The sequence below is a fragment of the Adiantum capillus-veneris genome, chromosome 2 (genome assembly GCF_014529385.1).
Source record: "Adiantum capillus-veneris isolate H3 chromosome 2, ASM1452938v2, whole genome shotgun sequence".
Lineage (NCBI taxonomy): Eukaryota > Viridiplantae > Streptophyta > Polypodiopsida > Polypodiales > Pteridaceae > Adiantum > Adiantum capillus-veneris.
Window position 1 is genome coordinate 18,432,702 of NC_140932.1, and position 19,919 is coordinate 18,452,620.

The following is a 19,919-nucleotide window of genomic DNA, read 5'->3' on the forward strand; positions in this document are numbered from 1 at the left end:
ATGTTTTTTGTTGGCCGGGATGAGAAGTGGTAATGATCGGCAGTCTTCCCATTGCTCGAGGAGGCTTGGATTGGCTTCTCTATTTTCTCAATGATTTTTATGTTGTCACATTGACATGTCTCTCTTACCATGATTGAACTTTATTTTTTGTTGTAAATTTCCAAAATCAATAGTTGTCTATGGCACTGATGTAGCCTCTTTATCCATGAAAACCGAACATGCTGCCATGGTGGAGGTGGTCGGACAAGCCCTACCAAAGTGCCAAATTTGTTGCACTTAAAACACGCAAAAAAGAAGGTACCAAAGTTGATGGGGATAGCCTTCAGACCGGCTCCCACATTCACCACAAGTTCTTAGGTTGGGGTTTGCTAGGATCCCACCAAATGCACACCTTATTGGCTGAGGTGCCTACTATTGGCTGAGGTGCCTACTACTTTACTACAAGGCACAAACAGAAGAGTCATGAGTGCTACTTCTAGATCCTTCAGGTTGCTCCTTAGCTAAACTGGGAGGTTGAAAAAATCCACCCACATCGGGCACTTATCCTGGAATGCATCAGTAGATTCAAAAGAGGGATTCCAAGGGAGAACGCAAACCAGTCCCCAATACTAGTTGAAGAACAAAGGGCTTTTACCTAGAGCTTTTGCCACCATGGATGATTCATTAAATTTCCTAGAGAAAAAGCCTCTGGTAAGGTATTGGGAAAATATCATTGACCCACCTGGATTCAAGATGTTCGGACTATATAACCAAGTGAAGCACATTTTCCAGCTGCGCCTGCATTTCAACTACTTCGCTAACCCTCAAAGACCTCATCACTGTCACCATTCAAGAAATCAGTAACAATGTCTGGTTGATGTACATCCCAACCAAAATGAGCTGCCAACGCACATAGAAAAAGCACAGTCGTCATACGACAAGTGGGAGAAAATGTCTCTTCATAATCTATGCCTTTTTGCTGTGCATAACCCTTTGCAAAAAATCGAGCCTTATGGCGATCGATCTCACCATCTGGCTTGCATTTCAATTTGTAAACCCACTTCCTACCAATGGCCTTTTTGCTAGGAGGCAAATCACATAAACTCCATGTGTCATTTTCTATAAGTGCATCATATTCTGATTGCATGGCAGCCGTCCAATTTTCTGAATTCTATGCTTCCTCAAAAGACATAGGCTCTTCAACATCATGTAAGCTAGACACAGACAAAGCATAACAATTTGATGCATAAGATGCATGGAGAGAGCTTGAACGAGTACAACTAGACAAAGGTGCATCCAATTTACTGTCACGCAATGTATGCACCGGCGATTTTGGCACACCTCTAGCCTGTGCTCATTTTCAGCCCTTTCCTCATCAAGTACATCATGTACATCTGCATTGGTAAAAGGCTCATCTATAACATTTTTAGAAACCCCCATTGGCTGTACATTTGCCTCATTGGAATTTACATTCGAACTTCCACCACTGAAAAGAGGCAACAAAGTGTCATAAATGTCCTATGAGCTTACATTACTGTCTCTAGTACATGATAGCAAGGACTGAATAGAATTTTCCACAAACACTACATGCCATGAAACCTGAATACGCTTTGTTTGTGGATGATACAACATGTAATCTTTTCTTTCAGCACTATAACCAACAAAAATACATTTGACAGCCTTATCATCCAATTTTTTGCGTTGTGTTTGTGGCACCAAAGCATATGCCAAACAACCGAAAACACGCATGTGCTCGATAGAAGGATTTCTATCATGCCATGCTTCATATGGAGTAATAGACTACAAAGCTTTCATAAGACATCTGTTTAGTACAAAAGTGGCACACATGATGGCCTCAAGCCAAAAAGAATGTGGCAAAGCTTGACGTTTGACCATACATCGTGCCATTTCTGTAAGTGATCTGTTTTTCCTTTCAGCAACACCATCTTGCTGAGGTGTATAAGGCACGGTATATTGGTGGTTTATCCCACGACTAGCCAAAGATGCATTAAATTCATGAGACATATACTCCCCCCCTCGATTGGAACGGAGGGTGCCCATAGTACATTTCTGGACATTTTCTACCATAGCCAGAAATTATTTGAAGCACATAAAAACTTCGGACTTCTCTTTAAGCGGAAATACCGATGCATTCCTGGAGTAATCATCAATGAAAATTACAAAGTGAAGGTAATTGCCCAAGGAAGGAGTTTGCATGGGACCACAAACATCCCTATGCACAAGTTGCAACCTGCATGTGGCCCAAACTGAACCATCCTTTGGAAACTTTGAATGCTGCATATTACCCAGAATACAACCTTCACAAACATGTTTGACAAGTGCTTGAAGAGGTGGAAAATAAGCTATCATATCAAATTTTTGCAAACGCAGCAAACTGGCAAAATTCAAATGACCAAAACTTACATGCCAAAGTTTTGCATGTGTAAAATTTTGTCCACACTTGTCATACAAAGTGCGCTTATACAGCCCATGGCACAAAAGACCAGATGTAACAATTTCATCACCAAAACTGAGATCATGAACTGTACATCTGTCATCCACAAATTTGACTACAAGTCCAAGTCTAGAAAGTGCAGATACACACAAAAGATTCTTCTTGATCCCAGGTACATAAACTGCATCAACAAGTGTGAAAGAACAACCATTTGCAACAGTAAGCACAATCTTTCCAACTCCCTGAACCGGATAAGAGGCATGTTGGCACAAGCAACGGAATTTAGAGAGGTGAACAATTCACGATGTGAGGTAATGTGCTTTGTAGCACCACTGTCAAAATACCACACATGTGAATTTGCAGCAATTGACATGCATGCATCATGGACAGCAGGATTGTAAGTTCACTCTGCACTAAAAGCCCATTCTGCATCAACATCAACATTACAGTCTCCTTTTACAAAAGACTCAACAATGGCTGAATTTTGTAGTGGAACCAGCATTTACAGTGGAACCAACCTCTTTCTTCTTAGCCTCTTTGGCCTTCAACTTAGGACATTGCTTGATCAAGTGATCATTAGCTCTACAATAATAACAATGCATCTTCTTTTTGCCCTTATCACCATAATTGCTAGACGAAGTGCTGTCAACAGAAGCAATGGAAACAGAAGTTTTGCCACTCGCAGTAGAACCATAAGAAGTGGTTGCATTCCTGTTTTACCACCCTTTCTTTGAGAAGCAATAAAAGCATGTTCAATTGCACACTGTCTAGTCCTATTTTTTTTGGAAAGTAACTCTTGCAACCGCAATGTGCATAATGCATCAAAGTTGACAACTTTTGGATTTCCTTGGGTCATAAGTCTCCAAGTACTAGCAAAAATCTGGTAAGAATCTGGTAAGGCATCAAGAATAGTTTGCACAAGGGAACTATTTGAAATGAATTCATTCGTAGAAATCAGTTGCTCGTTGATATCCTTGACACCAGCAAGAAAAGTGTCCATATCGTCTTCCTCATGCATAATCTTCGACTCCAACTCTTTACACAGAAAAGCAATTTTAGCCTCATTGCGGCTTGCATAAAGACCTGCTACAATATCCCAAGCCTGTTTTGCAGATTTTGCTGAATGATTGTGAGGAACAATGGTGGGCTTCACAGACAGTGCAATCAATGCATGAGCATGCGCATCCTTTACATCCCAATGAGCTTGTTCTGTCGTAGACAAAACAATTCTAATAGCATCAATCCTTGTAGCAAGACCTGCAACATCCTCAACATCGCATATATCCTCAGAACTAGGACGTACATCAATGCCGTGCAGAATATTCCATACGCCCTTTGACATGAGAATGTGTTGCATCATATAAGCCCACATAGGGTAATTGTCCCCATCCAACCTGTCCTCAGCAACAAACATCTTGAATACATCTGCGTTGTTGTTAGCCATGGTAAATGATGTAGCTGATGTGAAAACTGTCCGAAAAGAGGAGAAACAGAGTGGAAAGAACACGTGCTATATAGCACAAACCGTAGAAGACTGTAATGCACCTATTATGCAAAAATCGGCACTAACAAAAATTCTGCACAAAATGACGAAATTACCTGTGTAGACCTGCTTGTAGTGGAAACGGAGGCCGAAACGAGCCTGAATCAGAAATCAGAAATCAGAAATCCAAATACGAGCTTTTTTGAAATATTTGTCGACCTGTCTAAATGGGAGGCTTTCAAGAAATTTAATTGTTCTTGTGCTGAAGAATGATTTTCCATAAAGCTTCTCCACGATATCAACAAAGATAGATCACACAAAAGGTGGTTTGATAAAGAGTGTCAAGATGCTCGAAAGTCCTTGATAAAGCTTGATGCAACTATGGACAAAGACAACTATCAAAGTCATTTGCATATATACAAGGCATTGATTCAAAAGAAGAGAAGAAGATGGGAAGTAAAGCAACAACTTTTTCAAGTCCAAGAAAAGGCACATACATGTGGAAGATTTTGGAGAAACTTGAGGGGCAAGCGGGTTGAGAATTTTGGTAACATGAGTCTTGTGGATATGTACAAACATTGTAGGCAATTATATGAGAAAGCAAATGCTGAAAAAAATCCGTTTTATGGTTCAGTTGTTGAAGATGATGAAACAGGAAACAGAAGGAAGACAGCAGCTCAGAGTAGGAAGAAGATGGAGAAGGAGAAGAGACAGAGCTTGTGTACAGTCTCTCTCTCTGTATTGGAATAATTGTATATACAAACTCAGAGCTACAAAGCTTATATGAAACCCTAAGAGATAAGGTGTCCTTTCACACCAAGTGTCCAGGGGGAAAAACCCAGTGGGAGAAAAGTGCCCCTGGTGAAGCGCGTATACACACTAACACTACTACATGTCTACAAATCCCCCCTGTAGTGATAGTGTGAATCCGTACAAGGTAGCAGATCATCATGTGTATGAGAGTAAGCCCAAAGCTTTTCGGAAAGCTTCAAACTTTTCTCGTGATAACGACTTCAAAAATAGATCTGCAATGTTATCCTGTGTAGGACAGTAAGTTAGTGTGATCTCCCCTGCATGTAGCCTTTCCCTGACATAGTGGTAGTGAACCTCTATGTGCTTTGTTCTTGCATGAAATACTGGATTCCTTGCAACTGCCATAGCACTCTGACTGTCAGTGAAAATGGTAGTGGGTGCCTGTTGACACTCACAAAGATCTGCCAATAACCTGCGTATCCATACACAATCAACTGTTGCCGTGAAAGCTGCCCTGTACTCAGCTTCACAAGTTGATGTAGCCACTGTGGGTTGCTTCTTGCTTAGCCAAGATATACATGCATTTCCCAAGAAAAAACAATTGCCACTTGTGGAATGTCGTGTGTCAAAATCACCAGCCCAATCTGAATCGCTGTAACCAAGAAGCTGCATAGAACTGTGCTTTCCATACATATCCCCCCTTGGAAAGAACATGGCAAGATTAGGGGTACCTGAAAGGTAACGAAGTATGCGCTTCACAGCCTGCCAATGATGCATACCTGGGCTGTGCATAAATCTGCTTGCTTGTGAAACCCCAAATTGAATGTCTGGACGAGTGTTGCCTGCCAAATATATCAAGCAACCAACGGCTGCTGCATAAGTATGTACATCAAAAGGTTCTCCAGCATCGTGCATGCTCAACTTTGATCCAGTTTCTACGGGTGTAGAGATTGGCTTACAATTTTGCATACCAAACTTGTCCAAAATTTTATGCAAATATTTTGCCTGCAACATGTATATGCCATCCTCTGATTGCACAAACTGAATACCCAAGTAATAATGTAGCAAACCAAGATCAGACATCTCAAAGGTTTGTCTCAAAGCATCTTTAAACGCTTCAATTTCATTTGCATTATTGCCAGTAAGAAGCATATCATCCACATAAAGTGTTAGCATAATGAGAACTCCATCTCTCTTTTTGACATACAAAGTACTTTCTGTTGGACTATTTTGAAATCCCTGGCCAATCAAATAAGTATGTATCTTCTCATACCATGCTCTTGGAGCCTGTTTGAGACCATACAAAGCTTTACGCAATCTACATACCTTTTGCTCTTGACCTTTTACAACAAAACCACTTGGTTGAATTACATAAACTTCTTCCTGCAAATCACCATTCAAAAAAGCAGTCTTGATATCCAACTGATGCACTTTCCAACCATGATGAGCAGCAATTGCAACTAGTGATCTAACTGTGGACGCACGAGAAGTAGGAGCAAAGGTTTCATTATAATCTATGCCTTTCTGTTGCGCATAGCCTTTTGCCACAAGCCTTGCTTTGTACCTGTCAACAGTACCATCTTGTTTCCTTTTTACCTTAAAAACCCACTTTGTACCAATAGGCTTTTTACCTGTAGGCAAGTCCACTAGATCCCATGTATGATTCTTATGAATAGAATCAATTTCTTGCTGCATAGCATCTTTCCACTGAACACACTCTAAAGCTTGTTCAAATGAATCAGGCTCATCTGCATCACAAAGAGTGCTAAAGCAAGCCAAATCTACTTGCTCTTTGCCAAAAGTAGTACCAGCACGTGTTTTTCGTGGCAACGGTGCATCCAACTTGCTATCCTGCAAAGTTTTCTGAACCCATTTAGGCAAGGTTCTTTCTTCCCTGAGAACTTCTTGCTCTTCACGCACAATTTCCTCTACATCATGAGGTGTCACATGCTGATCAAAAGATTGATCAAGATTATCAACCTGTTGTGATTCTTGATTCTCCACAAAAGAAGGAAGCAAACCTTCAAATACATCATGTGTCTGCATATGAGGTACATCAAAAGCAACCATAGGTTGAGCAGTAGTTTCTACAAAAATTACATCACGACTTTCAAAAATCTTGTTTGTAGCAGGATTGTAAAGTCTATAACCTTTACTTCCACTACTGTACCCCACAAATATACATTTGATTGCCTTATCATCAAGCTTTCCACGTAACTACTGAGGGATGTGAGCATAAGCAAGACAACCAAAAACACGAAGATAACTGACTGAAGGTTTTTTGTCATACCAAGCTTCATATGCAGTAATGGTCTTCAAGGCACGAGTAGGACACCTGTTCAAAACATGTGCTGCACAAGCAACTGCCTCCATCCATAGCTTATGAGGCAAACTCTTAGCCTTGAGCATACATCTAGCCGTCTCCATTAAAGACCTGTTCTTCCTTTCTGCAACACCATTCTGTTGTGGTGTGTATGGCATAGTGCATTGGTGTTTAATGCCTTTCTTTCCCAAAAAATCCTTAAATGCACCTGACATGTATTCACCTCCTCGATCGGTACGAAGAGTCTGTACTTTGCAACCTGTTTCATTTTCAACCATGGCGACATAATGTTGAAAAACTGCAAACACATCTGACTTTGCTTTGAGTGGATACACCCAACAAAACCTGGAAAAGTCATCAATGAAGGTCACAAAATAAAGGCTGTTTCCTATAGATGGCGTCCTCATAGGACCACATACATCACTGTGTACAAGTTGCAACTTTCGTGTCGCTCTAACTGAACCATCCTGCGAAAATGCAAATCTGTGCATCTTTCCAAGAACGCAACCTTCACATACATGTCTTGGTGGCATCTCCAATAAAGACAAATCATGCACCATATTATGACGTTGTAAAGTCATCAAACTGCCATAACCAACATGCCCAAATCTAGCATGCCACAACTCAGCATCCTGCATGGCCTGAGTCTTTGTTTCTGCAATACATACCTGAATCTGCTTTTCATAACGATCTAGCACAAATAGTCCATTTTCCAGCGTACCTGTAGTGATAAGAGAATAACCATTCTCTCGATCTTGTACAACACATCTGTCATCCTCAAAAATGACCCGAAGACCATTTTTTGCAAGAGAGGATACAGACAACAAATTCTTCTTGATCCCTGGAACATATAAGACATCTGGCAAGCATAAATCTGAACCATCTGAAATGGTAATCAAAATCTTACCAACGCCTTTGATTGGATAAGAAGCATTATTTGCACATGTCACCTTCTTTCCTGCTGGAGCTGCATCCAATGAACAAAACAAATCCTTCCTTGAAGTAATATGCCTGGATGCACCACTATCAAAGTACCAAATCATTTGTGTCTGTCAACACTGTAAGCAGAAAAATTTGAACATACTACAAAAGCATAAGAATCCTGCACAAAGTTTGCAGACTCTTCTTTAGCTGTAGAAGAATCACCAGAAGCTGAAACAACCAAACTTGACTCTTTCTTCTTTTCTTTAGCAATTCGCTTTTTACACTCACTAATGTAGTGACCAGGTTTCTTGCAGTAGTGACATTTACCTTTCTTCTTGGACTTGTCGGAATCACCTTTAGACTTCTCTGAAGATTGTCCTGCACTAGACTTGGAGTGATGAGCACTCTCTTTACCCCTGTTTTTGTTCTGTACAACAAGAGCATGATCCATACCATCCACCTGTAAAGACTTGTTCTTACGTGATTGATCCTCCTGCAATAGCAAAGCCACTAACTCTTCAAAATGAAGAGGGTCAGGATTAGCTCGCAAAGACAGAGTCAAAGAAGTCTGAAAAGTCAAATAAGATGGTGGTAGTGAATTGAGTGTTTTGGAAACCAAGTCCTTCTCTGGAATCACTTCATCAATGCTAAGCAATTTCTCTTTAAGATCCCTGATTTTTGTAAGATGCTCCACAATATCGTCACCTTCGTCCATCTGTATTTTGTCAAGTTGTTTCTTCAAAAACTCTATTCTGGCAGCGTTTCTTCCTCCAAACATAGCTTGCAGAGTGTTCCAAGCATCCTCAGAAGTTCTGCAAGATCTGATATGTGGTGTGATTGTCCTCTTTATGGTTAAGGCAATCACAGCCATAGCCTGTGCATCTTTAGTATCCCATCTCTTTTGCTCTGGAGTGACTTGTGAGGGTCCTGCACCAACAGCTGCACCACGACCAGGCGTGGCAGGTGCAATGCTACTTGGACGAACTTCATCTCCAGATACATAATCCCACAATCCTTTACCAACCAAAACATTTTTGGCCATAAAAGACCAAAGAGAATAGTTGGTACCATCCAATTTGTCTTCGGATGTAAACGCACCAAAAATCTCTTTCTCCATAGATTGAGCCATACTGTAGATGCACACAAGAGAGCAAAAGAACCTCCAAGAGATTCACAAATCTCCTCTCCAATGCAAGCAAAACTCTACACAAAATCTCAGCACAAAGCTAAGACAAGCTGCTTCCCAAAAGAACTGTTTACCTGAAGAAAATCTGTCAAAAAGCACACCCTTTTGATCTAAACGCCTCCGAAAAGTAACTTCTGCTACGCTGCTCAGAACAAAATTCTGAGGGCTCGAACGGATCAGAATACTCCCGGAACGTCGAGGATGCTCCCACGAGCAAATTTTCCGAAAACTGCCTGAAAACTGCGATTGCGCGCGCGGATGCAAAAACGCAAGTAGAGGCTCTGGAAATCACCTTGCTGTGATACCAATTGTTGAAGATGATGAAACAGGAAACAGAAGGAAGACAGCAACTCAGAGTAGGAAGAAGATGGAGAAGGAGAAGACACAGAGCTTGTGTACGAGATCTCTGTAGTCTCTCTCTCTCTGTATTGGAATAATTGTATATACAAACTCAGAGCTACAAAGCTTATATGAAACCCTAAGAGATAAGGTGTCCTTTCACACCAAGTGTCCAGGGGGAAAAACCTAGTGGGAGAAAAGTGCCCCTGGTGAAGCGCGTATACACACTAACACTACTACATGTCTACATCAGTCCCATGTATGCCCTCTTTTTTTTATTAGTGAGGATGTATGCGATGGGCTTGAAAAGTTGGCCACTTTCAAAGCGGGAGATCTTCAAGGTATCAAGCCAAAGATAATCAAATGAATGGGAGATTTTACCCATGAGTGGATGTGTGATATGTTCAACCTTGCACTTCAACATGATATGCCTTATGATTGGAGTAATAATTGGGATAACCCTTTGCATAAAGGAGGGGATGTAAAGAATGTAAACAACTACCGATCTATAATGGTTGGGTCTCTTATGGAAAAGTTGTTTGGGTGCATAATGGACATGAAATTGAGTAATTAGGCTGAAGAGAATGACAAGTGCGCAAAGGGACAAGTGGGTTTTTGTCGATGCCATAGCACCATTGATCATCTTGTCACTCTTCGTGTTCTCATGGAGGGTTGAAAGGCAAACGATTGTATTGTTGTTTTTTGGACTTTAAGAACGCCTTTGATATGATTCCACGTAACAATTTGTGGAGAAGGATGGAAGAACTCCAAGTTCCAAGTGAGTTTATGCTTGCGATTTTTTGAATCTATGAGAAGGTGATTTGTCAATTGTGCATGGGAAGAGAAATTTCAAAAGTTTTTGTAAGCACTATTGGGTGTCCATTGTCACCAAGTCTCTTTGGTCTATGCATCGATCAATTGGAAAAAATGATACTTGACTTTATGCAAGAAGAAGGCATTGAAGAGGTCACTATTTGCAATGCAGTAATCATGATGTTGTTGTATGCGGATGATGTAGTGCTTCTAGCACACACTTTAGAAGATGCACAAAAGCTTATGGTTGTCCTTGAGAACTTTTGCTTTCATAGTGGGATGATTGTAAATGAATCCAAAACAAAGGTTATGCTTGTGAAAACCAACCATAAGAAGAAGCCATGCATTGTGTACAACAATGAGACACTTGAAGTTGTTGAGAGCTTTAAATACTTTGGCCTTGAGGTTTCGTCCAATCACAAGTGGCATGAATGTGCTATGTGTCGTTTGGAAGTGGGAAAGAGAGAATATTATGCATTTGAGAACATGTGGAATGCGGGAAATATCAAGTGTTGGGTTCTCAAGAAGTATCTTTTTGATGCCTTGGGGACACCGGTTCATCTTTATGGAGTTGAAGTGTGGGGCGGGAGCATCTCAAAGTCTACTTGGAGAGAGGTTGAGAATGTCCAAAAGCGTTTTCTTACAAACTTTCTCCAAGTTAAGACACAAACACCATATATGCTCCTACTTCTTGAGTCGGGATCTCTCCAATTGAGGTTATGGGCATGGAAAGGGTCGTGGAGTACATGATAAAGATGCGTCAAAACCCCTCACAACGACTTCCTACAATTAAATGGGAAGCAAGCAAAAAAGCTCAAAAGACACATAAAACCAAGATCTGGAGCACGGGATGGATGCAAGACATAAAGAAGTGGTTTGGGAGATGGGACGTATTACACTTGCTACATGATGCTTCAATTGACTCCCAAGTAAATGAAGCGTTTCTACGATGCCAATGTATTATGGATTGGGAGAAATCCGGTGGGTCACGCTTCATCAAAAAGTGCTTGACTGCCTCTTTATGATGGCACCCAATACTTGATGCTTTGATCATCATTGGAGGTCCTCAGCTTGCAAGCAAAATTCGTTTGGAGCAATGCAGGTGTAGATGCACTTCTTGGGTAAGTCCTATTTACACATTTTTGTAAATAAAAATTTCTTGTATTCCCTACATTGCATTTCTACGTATTAGTTTTCTGTTTTGTTGTAGTTTGATGGGAAAAATGCTTCCTAAAGATCACCACATGCCTTCGGATCATCGAGAGCGAGGTCATATGTCAAAGCACTTGGCATGGAGTATGAGCGTATTGGAGAGGGGGAATGGAGGAACACGCCCAACACAACCAAAAGGGCCTCTCTATAGCTCAGGGTATTCACAGCATCCCTATCCTCTCAGAAAACACCTTCAAAGAAACACTTTATACTAGCAGACCACCGTCTGTTCAATTTCTATTGCTCACACACTCCACAAACCACCACACAAGGTACACCTACTACCACTGCCTGTCTCCACCCTTACACACACACACACACACACACACACACACACACACACACACACACACACACACACACACACACACACACACACACACACACACACACACACACACACACACACACACAGCCACTCAATCTCACTCTCTCACACAAAACACCATCGATCCGGGGGGGCACACACTTCTACACAGCCGGCACCGAGGAGAAACATGAAAGCATGAGAAAGAGAAGGGGGGAAGGGGAAACAATAGCACGGGAGGCAACTGTGGCTTGATTGCAATTCAAAAAACATATACACCGGCCTGCACTGCCATCATCATGGCCATTTTCAAGCAAAAGTTACAAAGGGGCTAGCTTGCTAGAGAACTCCACTTTGCAGGCTTCAAACGGCCCTCAAAAGCCAGGAAAAAAGCCCTTAATTTGATCCATTTTTTACTTTTATAGGGGGGGGGGGCTTTAATTTGGGAATTTACAATTTAATTGGTCCACTTGGCACCTTGAATTTGCAATTTTTGGGAAAGGGGCACCGCCTTGCTCTATCTGCTCTCTTCTTCTCTCTTTTGCACTTGGGGGGGGGGGGCATTAGCGATGTCGCTATTGCCCCTTGGCTTTTCTCATTTTTTATTTTTTCCACCTCCATTTTTACCCTTTTGGAGCTCAACCTTGCATTGCTTGATTTTGATTTTTTCCCTCTCTCTATCCGACTTCTCTATCACCTCCCTTGGCCTTGGCCTTCCCTTAGCTTTGGTTTGTACTCAACGTGGTTTGTTCGACCTCTACTACCCCTTGCTTTGTCCATTTGGCCTCTCTCTCTCTCTCTCTCTCTCTCTCTCTCTCTCTCTCTCTCTCTCTCTCTCTCTCTCTATGCGGGAACTATCCCCTACCCCTTCACCTCAAAGATTATCGACCTCGCTAATGGGGGGGAAGGGGGGGGGGGGGGGCATATCCTTTAAAAAATCGGAGGCCCCAAGTGTTTGGCGGATGAAGCAACAAGCGGCCTTTTTCAGAGAAGGATCACATTTTTTTGAGAAATCATTGTAAAATTCTTTTGTAATGAAGCATCTCTAAGGCGGGAATTTGCCGAAGGATGTATGATTATTCTTATGGGAGAAATTGTATATTAGAGAGCCAGTTAGAAGTTTGGGAGTTTATGGCCGGACAAGCCATTTTGTAAAGACCTAATCTATAAAGGTCATTTTTTGTAAGTTTTGGATGATCTTTTTAATGGAGAACGGAGAAGACAGCGTGCGTTTGAGAGCTCCTTCTCGTTCAAACTTGTAATCTTCGCCATTGCGGCTACGGTAATCCAAATTCAGATTTGATTATTGCATCGTGTTCCTCTCTTCTTGCTCTTTCATTCAAGTATAATCATTCAAAATTCGGTGTAGGTTTTCGACTACGTGTTTGAGGCCTTAAATCGCTGTTTTGAGCGTCTATATGCGTGTTTTATGTCGTTTCGACCCTAGGAGGGGCTTTAGGGACCCTAAAACGACCCATTAGGATCAATTGTACGATGTTTTTGTTGACTTTGGGACGAACGATCGCGATCGTTGTACCTCTCCAGAATGCTGTGACAGTGATAGGATATGATCCTGATAGTCCCCTGAAACTCCCCTTCAAGTTTCGTGCGATTCCGAATAGATTTGCATGGTAAACGGGCATGACGATTGTAGAGATGAGTAGAAGGACATAGTCAGATTACTTGATGGTGATGCGTTTGATTTACTTGTAGAGTTAGTAGTTGCATCTCTTCGAGTTCACTTCATTAGGATTGCCAACCTAATGAGTTTCCATGCCTCATCCGAGTCGCTTCCCCTGTATTGATAAATATGTTGATGCTTGAGAGCTATGCTATGGACGTCCGTCGCAGCGACCCGCAAACATTGGCGCCGCTGCCGGGGAATGCACCTTAGGTGATGAGTGACTGAGTGCGCAGTTAGACTCCTTAAAAAAGATCAATCCACAAATCCATTTTACACCTCAATTAGGCTGCTAAACAAGGGTCTAGAGCTTAGTGGAGTCTAGAGCCAGTAGACCCGCTAGATCCTCTCTTAGGAGATTTAGGGAGCTGTGAGTGAGTGTGTTGAAGCATTTAGGGAGCTGTGAGTGAGATTTAGGGAGCTGTGAGTGAGTGTGTTGAAGCATTTTTGCTCTTCAATTTCTCTAATTCGATTGAGTACTGAAATTTCACCCGAAATCCGTCGTGTTTGTTTTGTTTGATTCATTTTTTTATGTTTTTTCAGTTCTGTACTTAGGAGTAGGATAAGCAAATCACATTCCAATCAGAATTGGGACAAAAGTTAGAGTCGAGAAACCAGAAAACCATAACCTTGGCCAAAAAAGCCATAAGACTCTGAAATTTTGAAAATCTGACCAAACAGGATTGATATTGATTCAAATCACAAAGTGGTAGCACAAAACACTAGGAAACACTTGTTAGAGGGAGCAGACAAAGTTTCATCAGATTTGGCCCAGGTACTACGATCGCGATCGGTGTACCTAAGTGCCAGATTTGGACCAGATTTGACATGTGCCTTCCTGATAAGATTCCAAACAACTTTGTCTAAAGCAACCACACCCAAAAACATCAAAAACCAGGAAAATCAGGCCACTTGGGTAAAACTAGCCTGACAGAACCAGAACTGCAAAATATGGACTTTTGGTGATCCAAATGCAAAAAGACTTTGCGGATAGCCTTAAAACATCAGTGTCTACAAGCATGCCAAATTTGGTTTGATTTGGGCTCAGAAGTACGATCGCGATCGGTGTACCTAAGTGCGAGAATTGAACCAAATTTCATATGTGGAATCCCCAGGTGTCTACAAACATAAAAGTATAAAGGACCTATAGCCAAAAACCTCAAAATACTTGTCAAACCATCGGAACACAGGTCCAAGTCAAAAATTGCTAAACTGACTCAGAATTTGACTTTCAGTAAACCAAAACACATCAAAACTGGGAAGAAACCATACAGAGAGATAGCCTGTACACAAGACAACCCATGGTATCTCTCAAATCCCAAATCAAACATCAAAATCGAGTCAAACTGATAAATTTGGAAAAACAGGCACATCCAACCAAGAATTGGTAAAAACTTGACTTTTTTGAGTCCAAATACAAAAGTGTCTGGCAGGTAGTCTTAAAATAGCCTAGTGAACAAGCTGGTGAAGTTTCATCTGATTTGGTCTCAGAAGTACGATCGCGATTGGTGTACCTCTGGCCAAGATCCAGCTCAATTTTGACCTGCCCATAGACCTAGGTTATACAAGATACCAGGCGTTGTCAAAACTCAAATTGGACATACTGTCAATAATCTGCAAGCAAAAGTGTGTTGAGATAATTTTGAAGTGTTGAATCTGCTAACAGTTGGAATGATACAGTGATCTCATAGCCATCCAGTGTATTCATTGGCAGAGACCGGTCAAGTAACAGTCCATGCAGTCGCCGGAATTGAAAGATCTTTCCATCTCCAGGTAAGAGGTTTGGATTCAGTCAGTAAATATCACTTTCTTCATGTTTTTGAGATCGCGAAAACAAATCAACACCAGACACGTAATTTTGGCAGATCAAACGAGTGTTGCGTCAACGGAGGAGAGTGTAAACCAAGGGATAGTGCGACCGTTAGAGCCGATCCTTGAAGAAGTCATTTCCGACACTTCTTCAGAGAGATCTTCCGAGTACTTCACAGAACACTTGGGGCAAATAAAACTAAAAGGGAGAGAAAACATGGCAGCAGGACCATCAGACCCCTCGGCCACACTAAAGCTATTGTTCATCAAGTATCAATATGACAACAAGCAAGGTGCCAAGATATACAAAGATGGTATGGACCGCTACTGTGTGAAAATAGAAGATCGACCAAGCGAGTTCAGGGACTTAGTGCCTGTGAGCTATAGCGGAGACATGTACCTAGATGACGAGGGTATCATGTATTTGGTAGTCCTAAATCCTAACATTGTAGACAAGTGGGGATTGATGGGCACAAAAGCCAAAATAGACGAGGAACATGAGGAAAGGGCTCCAACAATGAGCTTACCCAATGCGAAATTAAGGCGAGAAAACGAAACGATGCGAATCAACATGGATAATGTCTACTTGGGGCTATACAAGTATAATAATGGAGAGCAAGATCTCTATTATAGATGCCAGGAACCCTACGTCGGGGAGATGACTGAGCGGAAAAGACTTTATGTCTTCACCTACACCGAGGGAGCGGAAATGAAAATTGCCGCATATGACAAGTATGGAAGACGATATGCAGTAGTCGATAAAAAAGAATTGGAGGGATATACGTACTTTGGGGTACCACTTCACCAGTACTATGTCACTCCAAGCCCTCTTAGACCAGCACCTACAACTGTCGTGCCAGAACCGTTGACCACAGGTGGAGGGAGGACTCATGTAGCTGATTCTTTCAGTCGACCTCATTATTCGATGCCAATCCCCATGGGAACATTACAATCCAAAGAATCGATGGCTACGAATCGAGGTAGTACGGTTCCTATCTCTACACATATGGCTGTAGGTCTGACATTTGTAGCCATCCCATCACATTTGTCTCCTTGTAGTAGATTAGGGGCGGGTGAGCCAACGAGAGCAACCTACGACCTCCCCGATGCATGAAAACGATTAAGTCGAAACATGGGAGCAATGAGATTGCCCGCAGACCATAGACGGATCAGGCCATCCCAAGTAGTGAAGTGCATGCCGAAGAAGTATAGCGGCTCGGGGGATCCATATGCCCATGTATCGCTCTTCAAGCAAGTCTTAAGAGCGGAACAGATCACTAATTTCCATACTCAATACGAGGGATTCGGGTTGACCTTGGAAGGGACGGCCTTAACATGGTTTCAACCTTTAAACCCTGAAACTTGTCCGAATATTGAACATGTATTGCGCGAATTCGCAGAAGAATTCTCAAAACGGGGTATAAAGCATAATACTGTATCGCAGATATACGCTTTTAAACAAAGGGAGAATGAAAAGGTGAAAGAAGCAACCTTGAGATTCAAGCAATACACCGAGAGATGCCCGAGAAGAGAATTACCGTAGGATAAGAGATTGTATGTGCTCTTCGTTACAGAACTTATGAATGAAACCTTGAAAAAGGACCTTCACCTGAAGGCCTGTAGCACATTTCAACAGGTTACAAGGGAAGCATTATATCTTGTCGACAACTGCAAAGCATATGGGGAAGTGTCCGAGGATACTGATTCAATAGCCAGTGGCTCTTCATCGATTAAGAGCGAGCCCTCTACCAAGAAAGATGCTGAGGCGTCCTTGATGCCGACAAGCTGATCAATTGATAGAGGAGGTAACAAAGAGAATGCAACAACATGTGAGATCAAATCCGGTGATGAGACAGTCTCAGACGAGAAAGTGTGACACATGCGGGGGGGATCATCCGACGCCGTGGTGCACACAACAGCCGAAAGCTCCAGTTGCGAGTGGACGAGTACTGAAATGGTGTGCCATAGAGCAGAAATGGACGAATCATAGCACTGAAGAGTGTTTTTATAACAAAAATTATGTGAGGGAAAGACCGTATGGACCTCCAGCAGGACCATCCCAACCACCTCCTCCAAGGTATCAAGTTGGACCAAATATGAATCTGGTAGCAGGAGCAGACAGACCTCAACTTGTGTTGGGTCAACAACCTCCATTACCACAGGAAAATAGGGCCATGATTAGATACGCTCAACCTTGTGAAGCATCACCAGGAACGAATAGTACACTTCAAGTGTCTTATTACGAGAAACCAAATGAGCCTTACGCAACCGAACCTGAATCACAAATATACGCAGACGAAGCATATCAACCGTGGAGAAATAGCAAGGGTATGTCACCACCAACATATGTAGCACAACCTTCAAGAGATCAATATTTGGTAAACGAGAGAACGTTAATGTTCATTGCGAACCAGAATTACAAACCAAGAGGATATCCTAATAGAGCAGGACAACCTATGGGACCACCTCCTCAAAATCAACCACCAATTGGATAGGGCTATAGCTGTGGAAGTACGGATCATTGGGAGCGCAAATGTCCTTTCAAAGGCGAAAGAGTGAAAATTTTTGGGTTTTGCGATGGATGTGTCATGAATCACATATTACCAGATTGCCCGAAGAATCCGGACAACAAGGGAAAAGCGACTATGAATATTGTGGGGGTGATACCAAGTGCTAGCAGCGGATCAGAAACCGATCCCATGATCCGAATCAATGCGATAACCAGAGCCCAAGCCAAGGACTTAGGAAAAAACGAACCTTTGGAGGAAAAGGTTGAGTTGCTGATACCAACAGAAAATGAGAGTTTATCCATTAGAACTCAACGAAAATCCTAGAAGGCAAAACGAGACAGGATGAAAACGAGAAGGTTGAAAACGCAAATTGCCATGCAAAATGAGTTGCATGAAACAAAGGAGAAACTCAAATAAGAGAGAGAGAGAGAGTAAGACAACTGAGGTCAACAACAAGCCGAGGAAAGCGTCCTCAGGAGGATCAGTCTTGGTTGACAAAGTGCTAGAGCCGTTAGATGCTCTATTACAAGCATACGAAGCAAGGCTAAAAACAAACCAAACCTTAGAGCAGAGATGGTTGAATTATCCTCAACCAGAAGTGGACACGAAGCGTTTGGAAATGTGTAAACACCTCATTGAGACAGCCCAGGTGTTGATGGAACCTGAGATAGCTAGAACCCCAGAATAAGAAGTATTGATTCACAAAGAGTGAGAAAAACTAAAAATCGATGAACCAAAACAAGTAAACGAACCCAGGCCTGAAACAGTATTGCCACTGGATCATCAAGTTGTGCCAAACACGACTGATGACGCTAAATCAATGACGATGATGCCAATTCCAGAAGTTGAAGAACAATGGCCAAAACACTTATGGGAAACCATTAGAAACAGAAAGAATGGAAGCGCGACGTTACAATCTGCTCCAATTCCTGAAATTAACATGGATAACGGATTTTATCCTGCCGATATACAATCGTTGTATGGGGACGCGGGAACGGAAATTTCGATGGAAAGGAAAGCCCAATCCTTGAAAACCCTGCCTTCATTTATAGGTGAACATGAGGCACAATCGGAGATAAGGTTAGTTCCATCCCAGATGAGAACTATTCCACATATGGTTGACTCAAAGAGTCTTCAAGAGATGCTGTCGACACCTATAACATGCACAATCACGCTGTCCGAACTCTTGAGAGTCAGACCACACTTATGGGAAGACATGGGAAAACATTTGGAGCACAAGGGAGTAAAGATTCCTCTTCCGACAAACCCTCCGGGAGAAGAAAACAAACGGGGAGGTCAACCCAAAGCCCGACCAGTGCCCATAAACAAGGTCGGAGATTACTGCGAAGGAGAGGAGGGTAACACAACATTACCTATTAAATATCAGGATATAAAAACGATAGCTATCCTAAACAGTGGAGCGGGAGTGGCGATTGCTACGAAGTAAATCTGGGAGAAGTGGGGCCGTCTAACTCTCAGGAAAACGAGAATGAAACTACAACTCGCCGATGGGTATGTAGAGAGACCTTTGGGAATCCTGGACCAAATAGTTATAACTTCGTGTGGAATTAACTATGAGCACACCTTTGCTGTGGTGGATTTCGGAAAAACGAACAACTTTGACATTATTTTGGGACGACCATTCATGTGTCAACTCAAAATGATACAAGATTGGGGTTACGATCAAATCTACCTAAGGCACGAAGAGCTAATAACGAAAATGAACATGAAAGATCACAGCTATAGAGACGTTGCAAAAACACCGGTGCAAGAATTTAATTCAACCACACTGTAAATGAAAAAGAAATACTTGCATGGATGCAAACAAAAGCGCATGTCTGGATGCGTGGAGCATCTGATTGTGGTGAGATAATCAGAGAGGAATGCGTTTTGGAAAGATCCGTAGAAGACGAGGCATATTTCCCAGAACCCTTCCCGGAACATTTATTTGAGCCATTTGGGTGGACTCAAATATTGTCAACTTTAGACGTATGTGTTAACGAATGCACACCTACGAAATTTTGTGACGAAGAAGGATACGACCTAGTAACGTTGCAAATGGCTAGCATTATCCTTGAGTTGGGATCGGAGAGCGAGGAACAAGAAGAACCTCCACGTGAGACTGAGTGTAAAAGAATAATTGAT